The following is a 13,418-nucleotide window of genomic DNA, read 5'->3' on the forward strand; positions in this document are numbered from 1 at the left end:
ATAAGGGTATATCTATGAACGAGTCGGGAGAAGACAGAAAAGGAGTAGGAGACTGGGTTGTGGACAGTGGTGTACTATAAACAGGGAACCAATAGAGAAAAAAATTTTACACTCAGCATCTAAATGCAGTACATTCGATATTCTCGAAGAAATTAAAAATTATTCATATAATGTCAATGAAAAATGAAAAAATAAACTAGCAGAAATTTGTTTTTTCGCCATACGATCCCATTTTAAACTAGCTCTTGTTCACTATCGTTTAATTACACAGCAGTGTATTGTAATTCTCGCTTGTGATACAACCAATGGCACCAATGGCACATTTTAAAGCGTATACTCCCTATTATGGCTATTGAGATTTACAAGTTTTTGTATCTGATATATAATACCTGTATTTTAAACATTTTTAGTTTAATATTATAGACGCAGAATGAATTTCACTCAATAACTGTCTTAGTTTCTTTTAAAACCTTAAAACTTAAACTTTTTTCTTAAGAATCTGTACAGTGCACTTTGTATTCTAGTGTGCGCTGTAACCAGTAATTGTCGTACTGTCACAGTTATAGTACTGTTTCCGTTGCCCATTAGTATTCTGTAGTGTAACAGCAATGACTTTTTTATCTTTTTAAACTTTTAGCCGGCCAGAAATTTTAGTGGTTCCTCTCTACTGTTTTCAATTACCTTGGGTGAAACTTATCAACACTATTACTTCAACATGCTCTTCTTTCCTGAGCTCGAAAACCAGCACGCTGGAGCACTGCTTTTACGCCCTCATTGATAAATGTTGTATCCTTTTTGTGAACAACTATTTTTCTAAAATACAGCCTCTAAATAAAATTTTAAATAGTATTCATCATATAACGACTTTGACACATGTCATGCGCATTGTGTACACCGACATCATTTATGATGATTTTTTTTCTTTCTATGGAGGCGCACTGCCTAAGTCATTTAGGCACTCATGATATGATTTAGTTGATGACAAGATATTACGTATTGGTTTCAATATGTGTGTTCTCCACTGTTAAGGTTTTGTTGCAATTTCCTGTTTTCAATTTATTGTCTTACTTTTAATGACAAAGATATGATAAGTTTCTCTAGAAATCGGTCATTATTTTATTTTTCGTATCAACACATTTTATCATTTGATTCCAATTTAATCGTAGATCTCTTTAGAGACTTCCTGATAAATGTGATAAAACATTATTAGTAAAGAAGATAAACATCTCTGAGAGGGAATCGGTTGAGGTTCAACTCATAGTGGACTGTTTGTGTGGGAGAATGGGGTTGGCGGAATGTGTCAGTACAGGCCTGGCAGCATATCAGTACTGAAAAGAACAGTATTTTTGGGGTCGTGTTTGAAGATAGTGTAGAAGGTACAGGTATGTTTAATGTATTTATTTATTTATTTTCACGTCAAGTAGCGTAGGACCAAATTGAGGAGCAAATCTCCAAGCTCATGGAACGCGTCAGTACATGAAATTACAATACAAAAGTAATAACAGATAAAAATAAATGTTCATGAACCCGAAAAATGTCAGTTCATAAGCTTAACTAAACGCAATCAACAATACAATAAAAGCACTCCGTCTTCAGGCCACGAGTGGCCTACTGGGACCATCCCACCGCCGTGTCATCCTCGGTGGAGGATGCAGATAGGAGGGGCGTGGGGTCAGGACACCGTTCTCCCGGTCGTTATGATGGTATTCTTGACCGAAGCCGCTACTATTGGTCGAGTAGCTCCTCAACTGGCATCACGAGACTGAGTGAACCCCGAAAAATGGCAACAGCGCATGGCGGCCTGGATGGTCACCCATCCAAGTGCTGGCCACACCCAACAGCGCTTAACTTTGGTGATCTCACGGGAACCGGTGTATCCACTGCGGCAAGGCCGTTGCCAACAATACAATAAGAATCTGCTTAATTTTTCAAGGAACACCTCGACAGAATAAAAGGAGTGATCCATGAGGAAACTTCAGTTTCGATTTGAGACCGTGTGCATCACTGCTAAGATTTTTGAATTCGAGTAGTAGCTTACTGAAAACGGATTCATCAATACACTGCACACCTTTTTGCACAATAATTAATTAAGTCCGACCCAAATGCAGGTTTGATTTCTGCCGAGTATTAACCGAGTGAAAGCTGCTTATTCTTGGGAATAAGCGAATATTGTTAACAAGAAATGACAGTAAGGAATATATATACTGAGAGGCCAATGTCAAAATACCCAGACTGGTCAACAGGGGTCGACAAGAGATTCCTGAACTTACACCACTTATTGCCCGAACCGCCCGTTTCTGAGTCAAAAATATCCTTTTAGAATGGGAAGAGATACCCAAATGTACACCATACGACATACGCGAACGAAAATAAGCAAAGTATACTAATTTTCGTGTCGAACAATCACTCGCTTCTGATACCGTTCGAATAGTAAAAATGGCAGTATTAAGTCTCTGAACAAGATCCTGAATGCGGGCTTTCCATGATAGCTTACTATCTATCTGAACACCTAGAAATTTGAACTGTTCAGTTTCACTAATCATATGTCCATTCTATGAAATTAAAACGTCAGGTTTTCTCGAATTGCGTATTAGAAACTATAAAAACTGAATCTTGGTGTGATTTAGCATTACTTTATTTTATGCAAGCCATGAATTTAGGTCATGTACTGTACTATTTGAAACCGAGCCAATATTTCACACAACATCCTTCACGACCACGCTAGTGTCATCAACAAACAGAAATATTTTAGAGTTACCTGTAATACTAGAGGGCACGTCATTTACATAAATAAGGGACAGGAGTGGCCCCAACACTGATCCCTGGGGCAACCCCCACTTGACAGTATCCCACTCAGGCCCCACATCACAGTCGCTATTAACATTGTGAATAATGACCTTTTTCTGCCTGTTGCTAAAGTAGGAGGTGAACCATTTGTGAGCTACTCCCCGTATTCCCTATTGGTCCAACTACTGCAGCAATATTTTGTGATCAACACAACCAATGCCTTAGTTAACTCAAAAAATATGACAAGCTTTCGCAACCTTTTCTTTAGCCCATCCAGTACCTCACAGAGAAACGACAATACAGCATTTTCAGTCGTTAAACGACTTCTAAGGCCGAACTGTACATTTGATAGCAAATCATGTGACGTAAAATGATCAATTATCCTTACATACACAGCCTTCTCAATAACTTTTGCAAACACTGATGGCATAGAAATAGGTCTAAAATTATCTACATTATCCCTTTCTCCCTTTTTATAAAGTGGCTTTACTACTGAGTACTTTCATCGCTCAGACAACTGACCATTCCTAAAGGAAAAAGTACAGATATGGCTGAATACTGGGCTAACACGTGCAGCACAGTACTTTAATATTCTGGTAGACACTCCATCATACCCATGAGAGTCCTTCGTCTTCAGTGATTTATTTATTGCCTCAATCTCCATCTGGTCTCTATCACAGATGAGTATTTCAGACACCAATCTCGGAAAGACATTTGCCAAAAAAGTTATATGATTCCCTGCAGAAACAAAATTTTTATTTAATTCACCAGTAACGCTCAGAAAATGAGTGTTAAGTACTGTACATATATCTGATTTATCAGCAAAAAAAATATTTTTACTGCGAACTGACTTTATATCGTCGACCATGTGCTGCTGACCAGAGACTTCCTTCACAACTGACCGTATGGTTTCAATTTTATCATGTGAATTAGCTATTCTATTTTCTTACCACATAGTCTTTGCTTTCCTAATAACATTCTTAAGCACCTTACAGTACTGTTTCGAATGGGCTACTGTAGCTTGATTGCTACTGCTTCTAACATTTTGATATAATTCCCGCTTTGTTCTACAAGATATCCTTATGCCACTAATCAGCTACTCGGGCTGCCTACTACTGCTAGTACCCCGTTTAGAACGTTCTAATGGAAAGCAACTCTCAAAGAGCATGAGAAATGTGTTAAGGAAAGCATTGTATTTATCATCTATGTTATCGGCACTATAAACATCCTGCCACTCTTGTTCCCTGACAGAGACAGGGATTTGATGAAATGGTGAAAATTCGTTAAGGAGGAAGGTGAGTGGATTTTATAAGCAACGTATGGTATCCACGAATATACAGTAAGTGTATTTCAGTGCAGCACTGGCATAGGAAAGGTTAGATTTAATGAAGGTTTAGTGGCTGTGAAGGGCAGTGAAGGGTCGCAATACCCTCTTTCGCACAGTTAGTACAGTAAACCCGGTTTATTGTGCGTTTTCTATTGGACAGTTATCAGGCAGAATTCCCACGTTATTTACCCTTCGAGTGTTAGTACGAGATAATTTATTAGTAGGATAGCATCGTCATAAAAGATTAGCTCAAAGTCATAGGAGCAGAAGTTGCATGTGCTTCATTCTTGAACTCAAAGAAAACGTGGTTTTGTTTTTGGAAGTAATAACCCCACGAATGACAAATTTCTATGCAGCAAAAAATTGTAGTTCAGTGTACTGTGACGATATCTCGCATAAATATCGCGTAAAGTACATTATGTGTAAGAGCGGACGAGATGAGATTCTTAAATTGTGTTGTAAGCTCTACAACCCCGGTGTGAAAATAAGTAAAGATACACAGAAAGAACACGAAATTTTTGGTATAAGTAATTAAATACACAACAGTTTGTACATTCAGTGCACCAGTAAAGACCACTGCAGGGTACAAGCAGTGCATTGATTGTATCTGTTAACATGTAACGTTGCTCACGGTAAGTCCGTGCTTCAGTGCGACGTGTTCTGATTGGTGTACTGTGGCACACAGGGCGAATATGTTCGCGTAGAACAGGAGCTAGTCTCACTTTTATAATTACATGTTGTGAGAATAGCTTACTGGTATGTTTTATTGTTAGGAAGGCGATTCTGTTCTTATTACACCTTGATCATGTTTGATTTGGTTGATGCCACTTGGACAAAGAAAGTTACACTGCTAAGTTTCTCTGTGAGAGTGATTCATTTACATGTTTTATTATACTAGGGTCTGCACTGAGAGATGTACCTAGGTATTGCTGCAGGCAATTCATATTAGCCTGTCGCAGTGACCAGTTGGTGAGGGATTAAGCGTGGAATGGAGCTTAGCTGTATGCTATATCGGTGGTCTTAATTAAATGAGAGATTTATCTTACTGTCCTGTGGTTAACTGCAGACTCTATAAAGTTATATTTATTACATTTCCTTGTTTGTGACCAAAGGACCGGTACTGCAATTATTATTTTGGTTGCCTGATTTTGCTTCTTTGAACTCCGTACCGTTCTGCTGAAGGCATTTTCATTGCTAATTTGTTGTTTTAATACTGCTCTGCAGAAATACGTGGGGTTGCAAATTACGCTTTGCCGAACTGGAATTGTTCTGCTGCCCCAAAGCTTTTATCTTTACTAAGTTAGTTGTTATACTGAACCCACGCGCGTAAAAATCCCGTCGAGAACTCCTTTCCGTCCAACTCCCTTGTACGTTCCAAAAACTTTGATTATATTGTAGCAGTAGTAGTAGTAGCTGTTGTGCTTTTCGAAGACTATTTTGATGCAGTTCTGCCAGTTGCTCTATCCTGACCACGTTTATAGCTCTCAACATAACTGCTGCAACCTAACTCCATTAGAACTAGGATTTCTCTACTCCCGCCTTGATATCCCTGAACTGTTTCACCCCTCGCACTCCCCTCCGTTAACAAATTAGCTTTTCCGTCGTGCCTTAGGCTGTGTCATACTAATCGACCCCTTCTTTTAATCTGTGCCAGAAATTCCGTGGATCCACATTTCCATGCTACACCTCTTCACACTTTTGGCAATCTACGCATCTAAGCTTCAGAACTATTTTGCAGCATTACGAAACAAAGGCTTCCATTCCTTACCCACCAGAAATGATTAACGTTCACGTTTCACACCGAACAACGCTGAACATACTTCCTAACAGTTAAATTAATGCACTATGTTAAATAAATTTTACTTCTTATACCGTCCGTCCAAAACTTCCTAGGTTGATTTTGTTGCTGGTGTATGAGCGACGTCAGCACAGTAGTTTCGGTGACACCTTGAACACATTTGCTGTAAACAACAGACGTGCATCCGGCCATTCAACTGCGAGTAGGCAGTGTTAAGCAGTGGATATGCGACCATGTGTGTCAACGTTGTGACACAAATCGTCATGCAACAGCATCTGTAAATTACGTGTTAAAGATATTCTTCAGCACGTTTTAAAGCAGAGAGAGGAGTGTGCAAACTTCGTGTGCCGAACACTTGGTTCTCGAACAAAAATAATGACGCATGGAGGCCTGTCGCGACTTGACTGAAATGCTAAATGAGGACATCTCTGCTCTAGAAAAAGTCATCACGGGGACAAGACTTCGTTTTAACAATACCAACCGACCGCAAAACGACAAAATGCAGAAATTCACAGGTGGGGTCACACCTTTGACCTCATAAGCGATATTTAAGCCAATATGACGTGCCAGTTGGACACGTCTAAGAGATCCTTTTCTGGAAGTTCCACATGATTAGATGACTATCTAAGCATTGTACTCAAGTAGGGGATACTACGTGTAGCACACGAAACATTAAAAATACAATCTTAACGTTTCTCTATTATTTACGAATTCAGTCTCGAAACTTTTTGAACTGATGGGGTTTGACGAGTCTACTTTTAATATCGTCTCTACTAGCCGATTCTCAGTTAGTTTCATTTCAAAATATCAAAGTCATGTGCTACTTTTTGTGTCTGAATTCCAACGACAGCACCTAGACTGATTCAGCTGCGCATCATTAAGCTTCAAATCACTTGTGTTGGTGTTCACCTTATAAACTTTTCCATTCGGCTCAGCTAATCTTAGCAACACTGAGAAAATTACAGTGTCATTGGCCAATTTTGAAATTTTCATTGTCTTTTTGCTTCCAAATTTCTCCTCGCTTTCCTTTACTGCTTGCTGGACACACAGATCGGATAATATCAGAGATATGTTACAACTCCGCCTCATCGTAAACTACATCTTACCATTATGTCAATCGATTGCAGTCTGGTTTCTGTACAAGATGTGAATAATCTGCATTTCAGTAGCACGTACTTATTTTTTCGTTGAAGTCAGCAGCTACAAAACAACAAAATGTTGTTCTTAAATGTGATATTGCCTTATGTGTAATGAAGTTGATCCTCCTCTCCTTTTCAGCGAATTCGTTGCTCAGCTGGTCATAAAAATCCAATTCAGGCTTCAGCTGGCATCGGAGATACGTTCCAGATGACAACAGAGCTATGTCTGTAGGTCTTTCTTGTGTTGCTACGTATGTGATCTACGTAAATAGTTAATCCCCGTTAGACAGTGTTGCTAAGATCAGCTGAGCAGAATGGATAAGGTCATTGAAAGAGGTTATAAGGAGAACACCAACACAAGTGATTTTAAGGTTAATGGTACGCAGCTGAATCAAGGTCGGTGGAATTGAGACACGAAAAGTGGTAGATGAATTTGATATTTTGAAATGAAACTAACGGAGAATCGACGAAATATAGAATATATGTCCGCTCGGGATCCGCAGCTGTGATGCACGTTATGTAAACTGGAGGATGGGAGAGAAAGCAGGGGAAAGGGAATGAACTAATGGTAAGAGCTGCATTGGGACTTTTTACAGAAGCAGCAGCGCCGAGTGAAAATGTGTGCCAGACAGGGGCCCGAACCACTGACCTCCTGCTTACTAAGCACTTACTTTAACCTCTGTGCGCCGGCCGCGGGGGCCGAGCGGTTCTCGGCGCTTCAGTCCGGAACCGCGTGACCGCTACGGTCGCAGGTTCGAATCCTGCCTCGGGCATGGCTGTGTGTGATATCCTTTGATTAGTTAGGTTTAAGTACTTCTAAGTTCTAGGGGACTGATGACGTTAGATATTAAGTCCCACAGTGCTCAGAGCCACTTGAACCATTTTTTTAACCTCTGCGTCATCCGCAAAACCAGTTACCTCGGCGCCCTACTCAGCCGACTCCCACATAGCGCCACCTATCTGCATTCCCCGTTCATGTCCTCCTTGCACGTTGATTGTAGATTCCAGCTGGAGGTCGAACGTAAATATACATCCGCATTGAAGGTTGTGGATTAATTGCCAATCGACGTGAGTCAATTATATGAATGTGTGGTATCTGATTTTTTAGGCGTGTCGACGGGTAATGAATATCCTTTCAACGCGCTCATATCTGATCTCAACAATTCGTATAAATCTCTATTAATAGATTTGATATATTCCAGTGATATCATATTTGATATAGTCCAGTGGCATCATAGGAAACAGCATTCGTTACCCGCCAGTGCCCTCTGCAGATTTTCTAAACGCAATGTCTGTGTCTGTAGCAAGTACTCTTATGTACCTCTAAACCTATGGTGTAAGAAAACAGTTGGAAATGTGTATAGTGCCAGTATTGGAAAAGACAGCATGTTTTTGTTGTAACAGGGGGAAATGCCGGCCGAAGTGGCCGTGCGGTTAAAGGCGCTGCAGTCCGGAACCGCAAGACCGCTACGATCGCAGGTTCGAATCCTGCCTCGGGCATGGATGTTTGTGATGTCCTTAGGTTAGTTAGGTTTAACTAGTTCTAAGTTCTATGGGACTAATGACCTCAGAAGTTGAGTCCCATAGTGCTCAGAGCCATTTGAACCATTTGAACAGTGAGAAAACCTATCCAATATTTCTTAGTGCTCTTGTGTGTAAATATTTCTCACCAGCTGTGCTCAAGTGGATAGCTTCCTTCGCCACAGAAGCTTACGAAGAACCAAAATTTCTGGGCTCCAATCCACTGAATCAGAAGGTGCTAAGTGCTTAACACCATAGACTCTCCACGCAATGGCTGGTACCAAGGCTGGTAGAACATACTAGCGGGCCAATGTCTGACTTTGCTGACGGAGCAACAAACTCACCTCTTCTTGTACAGCTTCCCACCATCAAAGTGAAGTCCACAAAGATGTTGCTTAAGATTTGGAAACAGATGAAAATATGATGGCACCAAGTCGGGACTACTGAGGACGATAGATGGAGCATGATTCCAAGTCATCTCATTTTGCTAATTTAGCAACGGTTGGGTGCTATTGTAGAGAGGGTGCTCCATATGTGCGCGAACTCGTGCTTTCAGGTTTCTGAGGGCCTCACAGTACCTTACAGAGCCTTCAGGCATGAATTCCAAATACACTATAAACCGAACATTCCAAAGCACAGTGAGCATGACTTTACCTGCTGATGGAATGGTTTTGAACTTTCTTGGCGTCGATGATCCTTCGCAGCATAACTCCATCGATGCTCCGTTGTTTTCGGGGTCAAAAAAGTGAACCCAGGTTTCATCACACGTCTTATTTCTGATGTCGGTACAATCATCACCGTTGACAACTTTTATTCTTCTACGGATTTCAAATGGGTGCACGTTTCTTCTGCGATTATAAACGAAAGAATAGCTGGCTATTTCTCGCGCAAAGACATAATGGGGGCCTTCAATTAGTAATGCAACCTTTTTTATCTTAAAAGCAAGTTGACTTTATTCAAGATTCCTATAACCAAATTATTTTACACTCTTTTGGCTACTAAACCCTGTTTTCCAATGTAATCTCGTTTCAATGCAACGACCTTACGTCACCTTACTGGCAAGGCCTGTATGGTTCTGAGCACTATGTGACTTAACATCGGAGGTCATCAGTCCCCTAGAACTTAGAACTAATTAAACCTAACTAACCTAAGGACATCACACACATCCATGGCCGAGGCAGGATTCGAACCTGCGACCGTAGCGGTTGCGCGGTTCCAGACTGAAGCGCCTAGAACCGTTCGGCAACTTCGGCCGGCGCAAGGCCTGTATGCTCGCATGGTACCACTCTACTGGTCGACGTCGGAGCCTACGTCCTGCCGCATCAGTGACCTCCACACTATCCACGAACTGCTTCAAGTGTAGTTCAGACTTCACTGGGCCGAACAGTTGGATGTGGGAGGATGCGGACTACACGGTGGATGAAAAACAACAGTCCAGTGACGGTTTGTGAGATCCTCGGATGTGGGCAGACTTTAGCGAGGCCTTCGTTGTCATGGAGAAGTTTGTTTGCATTTTTGTGGCGATGAACATGGTGGTCGTTTCTTTAGTTTCCTGGGGATTGTACCATACAGTTCAGAGTTGATCGTTGCTCCGTTTGTGAGGACCGCAAACAGAGTATCCCGTTCAGAGTCATAGAAGGCCGTCGGTCACTATGATTTTACCTGCTGACAAGGGAACCTCCCCATCGCACCCCCCTCAGATTTAGTTATAAGTTGGCACAGTGGATAGGCCTTGAAAAACTGAACGCAGATCAATCGAGAAAACAGGAAGAAGTTGTGTGGAACTATGAAAAAAAAAGCAAAATATGCAAACTGAGTAGTCCATGTGCAAGATACGCAACACCAAGGATAATTTTAGCTCAGGAGCGCCGTGGTTCCGTGGTTAGCGTGAGCACCTGCGGAACGAGAGGACTTTGTTTCAAGTCTTACCTCGAGTAAATATTTTAATTTTTTTATTTTCGCAAGGCTATGATCTTTCCGTTCGTTCATTGACGTCTCTGTTCACTGTAATAAGTTTAGTGTCTGTGTTTTGCAACCGCACCGCAAAACCGTGCGATTAGTTGACGGTAGGACGTGCCTCTCCAATGGGAACCGAGAACATATGATCGCAAGGTCATAGGTCAACCGATTCCTCCACAGGAAAACACGTCTGATATATTCTATACGACACTGGTGACGGCATGTGCGTCACATGACAGGAATATGTTGTCGACCCACCTAACTTGTACACTTGGCGAATGGGTAAAAAGATTCTTCTACCTTTCCCGATTAAAATTTTTTTGTGGATGTGATAATCACTCCCAAAAAAGTGATGAAAACATAAGAGTTTGTCACATAAACTGCAACAAATGAATCCAACAGTTTCACAGTCGCACACTTTTCCCTGTGCTCTGTAAAAACATATGTTTTAACGTTTTCAAATTTTTCCTTGTGTAGACCGTCAAATCCTGCATATGTCCAAGCAAATCTGAACATGTCCTGGAATTTTGGAGAGCGAAGTTGATTATGTGTGAGTACCTGAACTTTGATAATTGTCTGAAAACAAAAAATTAAACTTTTCACTCGAGGGTAGACTTGAACCAAGGACCTCTTGTTCCGCAGGTGGTCACGCTAACCACGGGACCACGGCGCTCGTGAGCTCAGATTATTGTTGATGTTGCCTATCGTGCGCATGGACTACTCAGTTTGTATATTTTACTAATTTTTTCATAGTTCCATACAACTTCTTCCCGTTTTCTCGATTGATCTGTGTTCAGTTTTTCAAGGCCTATCCACTGTGCCAACTTATAACTAAATCTGAGGGGCGTGCGATGGGGAGATTCCCTTATGAGGATCGGCTTTGAACGTTTTCTACAGGACAAAGGCGGCGAGACGCCACTCCACGGATTGCCGTTTTGTTTCCGGTTCTAAGTGATGAGCACATGTTACGTTGCCTGTGACGATGTTCGACCAAAAACACGCAAGCAGTTCTGCACAGACGGTCTTTCTTTGCTCTTCGTGGTCTTCTATTACGGATCGAGGAATTCGGTAGCCTACACCTTTGACTACCCCAACTGGTGAACAAGTGTGTCAGCACTTGCAGTAGGACATCCAGCAGTGCAGCGAGGCGTTTGATTGTGGTTCGTCCGTCACCTACAGTGAGAGTGGCGGCACGTACCAGCGTTGCAGGAGCCACAGCTGAATACTGCTGACCGGTCCACAGGAGACTGGACAGGGTTGCGCGACCGTGTTGCGATCATGAGAGACGCATCGCTGAATAACACACCGCGCTTTTCTTCAGTGTCAGATCTCCATATATATACTACAAGCGCCTATGAATATCTGCGACGGTCTGGTTTTCTGCCAAAAGCAGTAGCAGCTTCTAACCTCCCCCTCACTTATCGACCTTAATGAATCAAATCGCGTGTACCTAATGGAAATTTGGGAAAAGCATTCGTCACCGAAGTTAATCTGTCGGTAAAGAGGGAGGAAAGGGCTATATCTAAATGAAAGGAAAAATTCAAATGAAACTGGTGGAAATTAATTTTGAAAAGGGGTAAAGTTAATAAAGAAAGTAAATGTGCGGCCGTTACGTTAACAATTAACTAGCGGTAATTAGATATTTGAGATTTGGGGGAAATTACGGTCGCCAGTCCTAAGGACAATTACTATAGTAACTGAAAAATAAAGGTTATTACACATATAATTAGCACTAGAAGCGTGGCAACTGAAGGTTGACACGTGCAGTGTGAAAACTGAAAGTTTGTCAGAAGTAATAAATTTCGCTACCCTCTGACTTAATTTAGCAAAAAAGAATTAATAAAACAGGAAAATCGAAAGTTAATTTAGTGACTGAAGTTAATAGTGAGCTTTCTTTCTGAAGCACATCGAAATTCAGTAAAGTACGGTTAGTCTTGGAATACCTCAACAATCATTGCAAAAGCTACTTGAATCTACGCAATTTAGAAATAAGAGATTTAACATTGAACTTGAATTAAATGATTCTGAACAATTAACAATAGTAAAATTTAGTACGTACCAAGATGAGCTGCAGTCACAGATAAGCTAAAATACGGTAACAAAACTCGCACTCTTAATTCGTGCTTGTGCAATCTAAATATTGTAGCCAGCTATGAATACCTTAACTGAACTTTGAAATTAAACCAGTGAAATGCTATATTATTATTTTAATGCTGGCGTTTCAATTTCAACGACACTCGGGTTCGTTCCGGAAAAGGAAGGGACCCTGCTTGGTAATGCAATTGGGACAATGAGCAACAAATGTTCATGCTAAGTTGCTGTAATTACAGTTACGAAAATGGTACAGTTTGAAAAGCTGAGGTCTGCCATACAGTTCTAAAACTTTACATGCTTCCAGTCTTCCTTATTGGTTGATTGAAGGTTTGAAGCCGTCGATCGAGGAGGTGGCGACAGTCACTCATTGTCGGCCGTCGCTGTTGCAGAAGCTGGATGTTGGCGCGCCTTCTTCTCGACACGATCACCAGGCGAAACGGGCTCTTGATGTGCGCCAGCTAAAGCTTCCTGTCCGCGACACTATGTCAGAAACTATCATCGCAAGTCGAGCGCAATTACATGCTGCCAAACCCTGAAAGCGCGGCAACTCGCGGGAGCGTCACACAACACACCTGCTCCACTCGCTACTCCAGCCAGACTCTCTCTGCCCGCGCTCCACGCGGCAGAGTTAACACTACCAAAGATCCTAAACACTTTGATTCTTCACACGACCTATCGATGTAATCGTTCGATAGCAGTTTTCCCTAGGCAAGACCCAGCGTAAAAATACAAATAATGTTTACGAAACAAACCAATTATACATCGTCATAAATGCATAAATATATATATATAC

The 13,418-nt window shown here is 41.4% G+C and overlaps 1 pseudogene; it reads right to left on the minus strand.

The window, feature by feature from the left end:
* Positions 1-1,781: 1,781 nt before the first annotated feature.
* LOC126189094 (5S ribosomal RNA) lies at positions 1,782-1,899 on the minus strand (annotated as a pseudogene).
* Between the last annotated feature and the right edge of the window lie 11,519 nt (positions 1,900-13,418).

The sequence above is a fragment of the Schistocerca cancellata genome, chromosome 5 (assembly GCF_023864275.1).
Source record: "Schistocerca cancellata isolate TAMUIC-IGC-003103 chromosome 5, iqSchCanc2.1, whole genome shotgun sequence".
NCBI classification, from domain to species: Eukaryota; Metazoa; Arthropoda; class Insecta; order Orthoptera; family Acrididae; genus Schistocerca; species Schistocerca cancellata.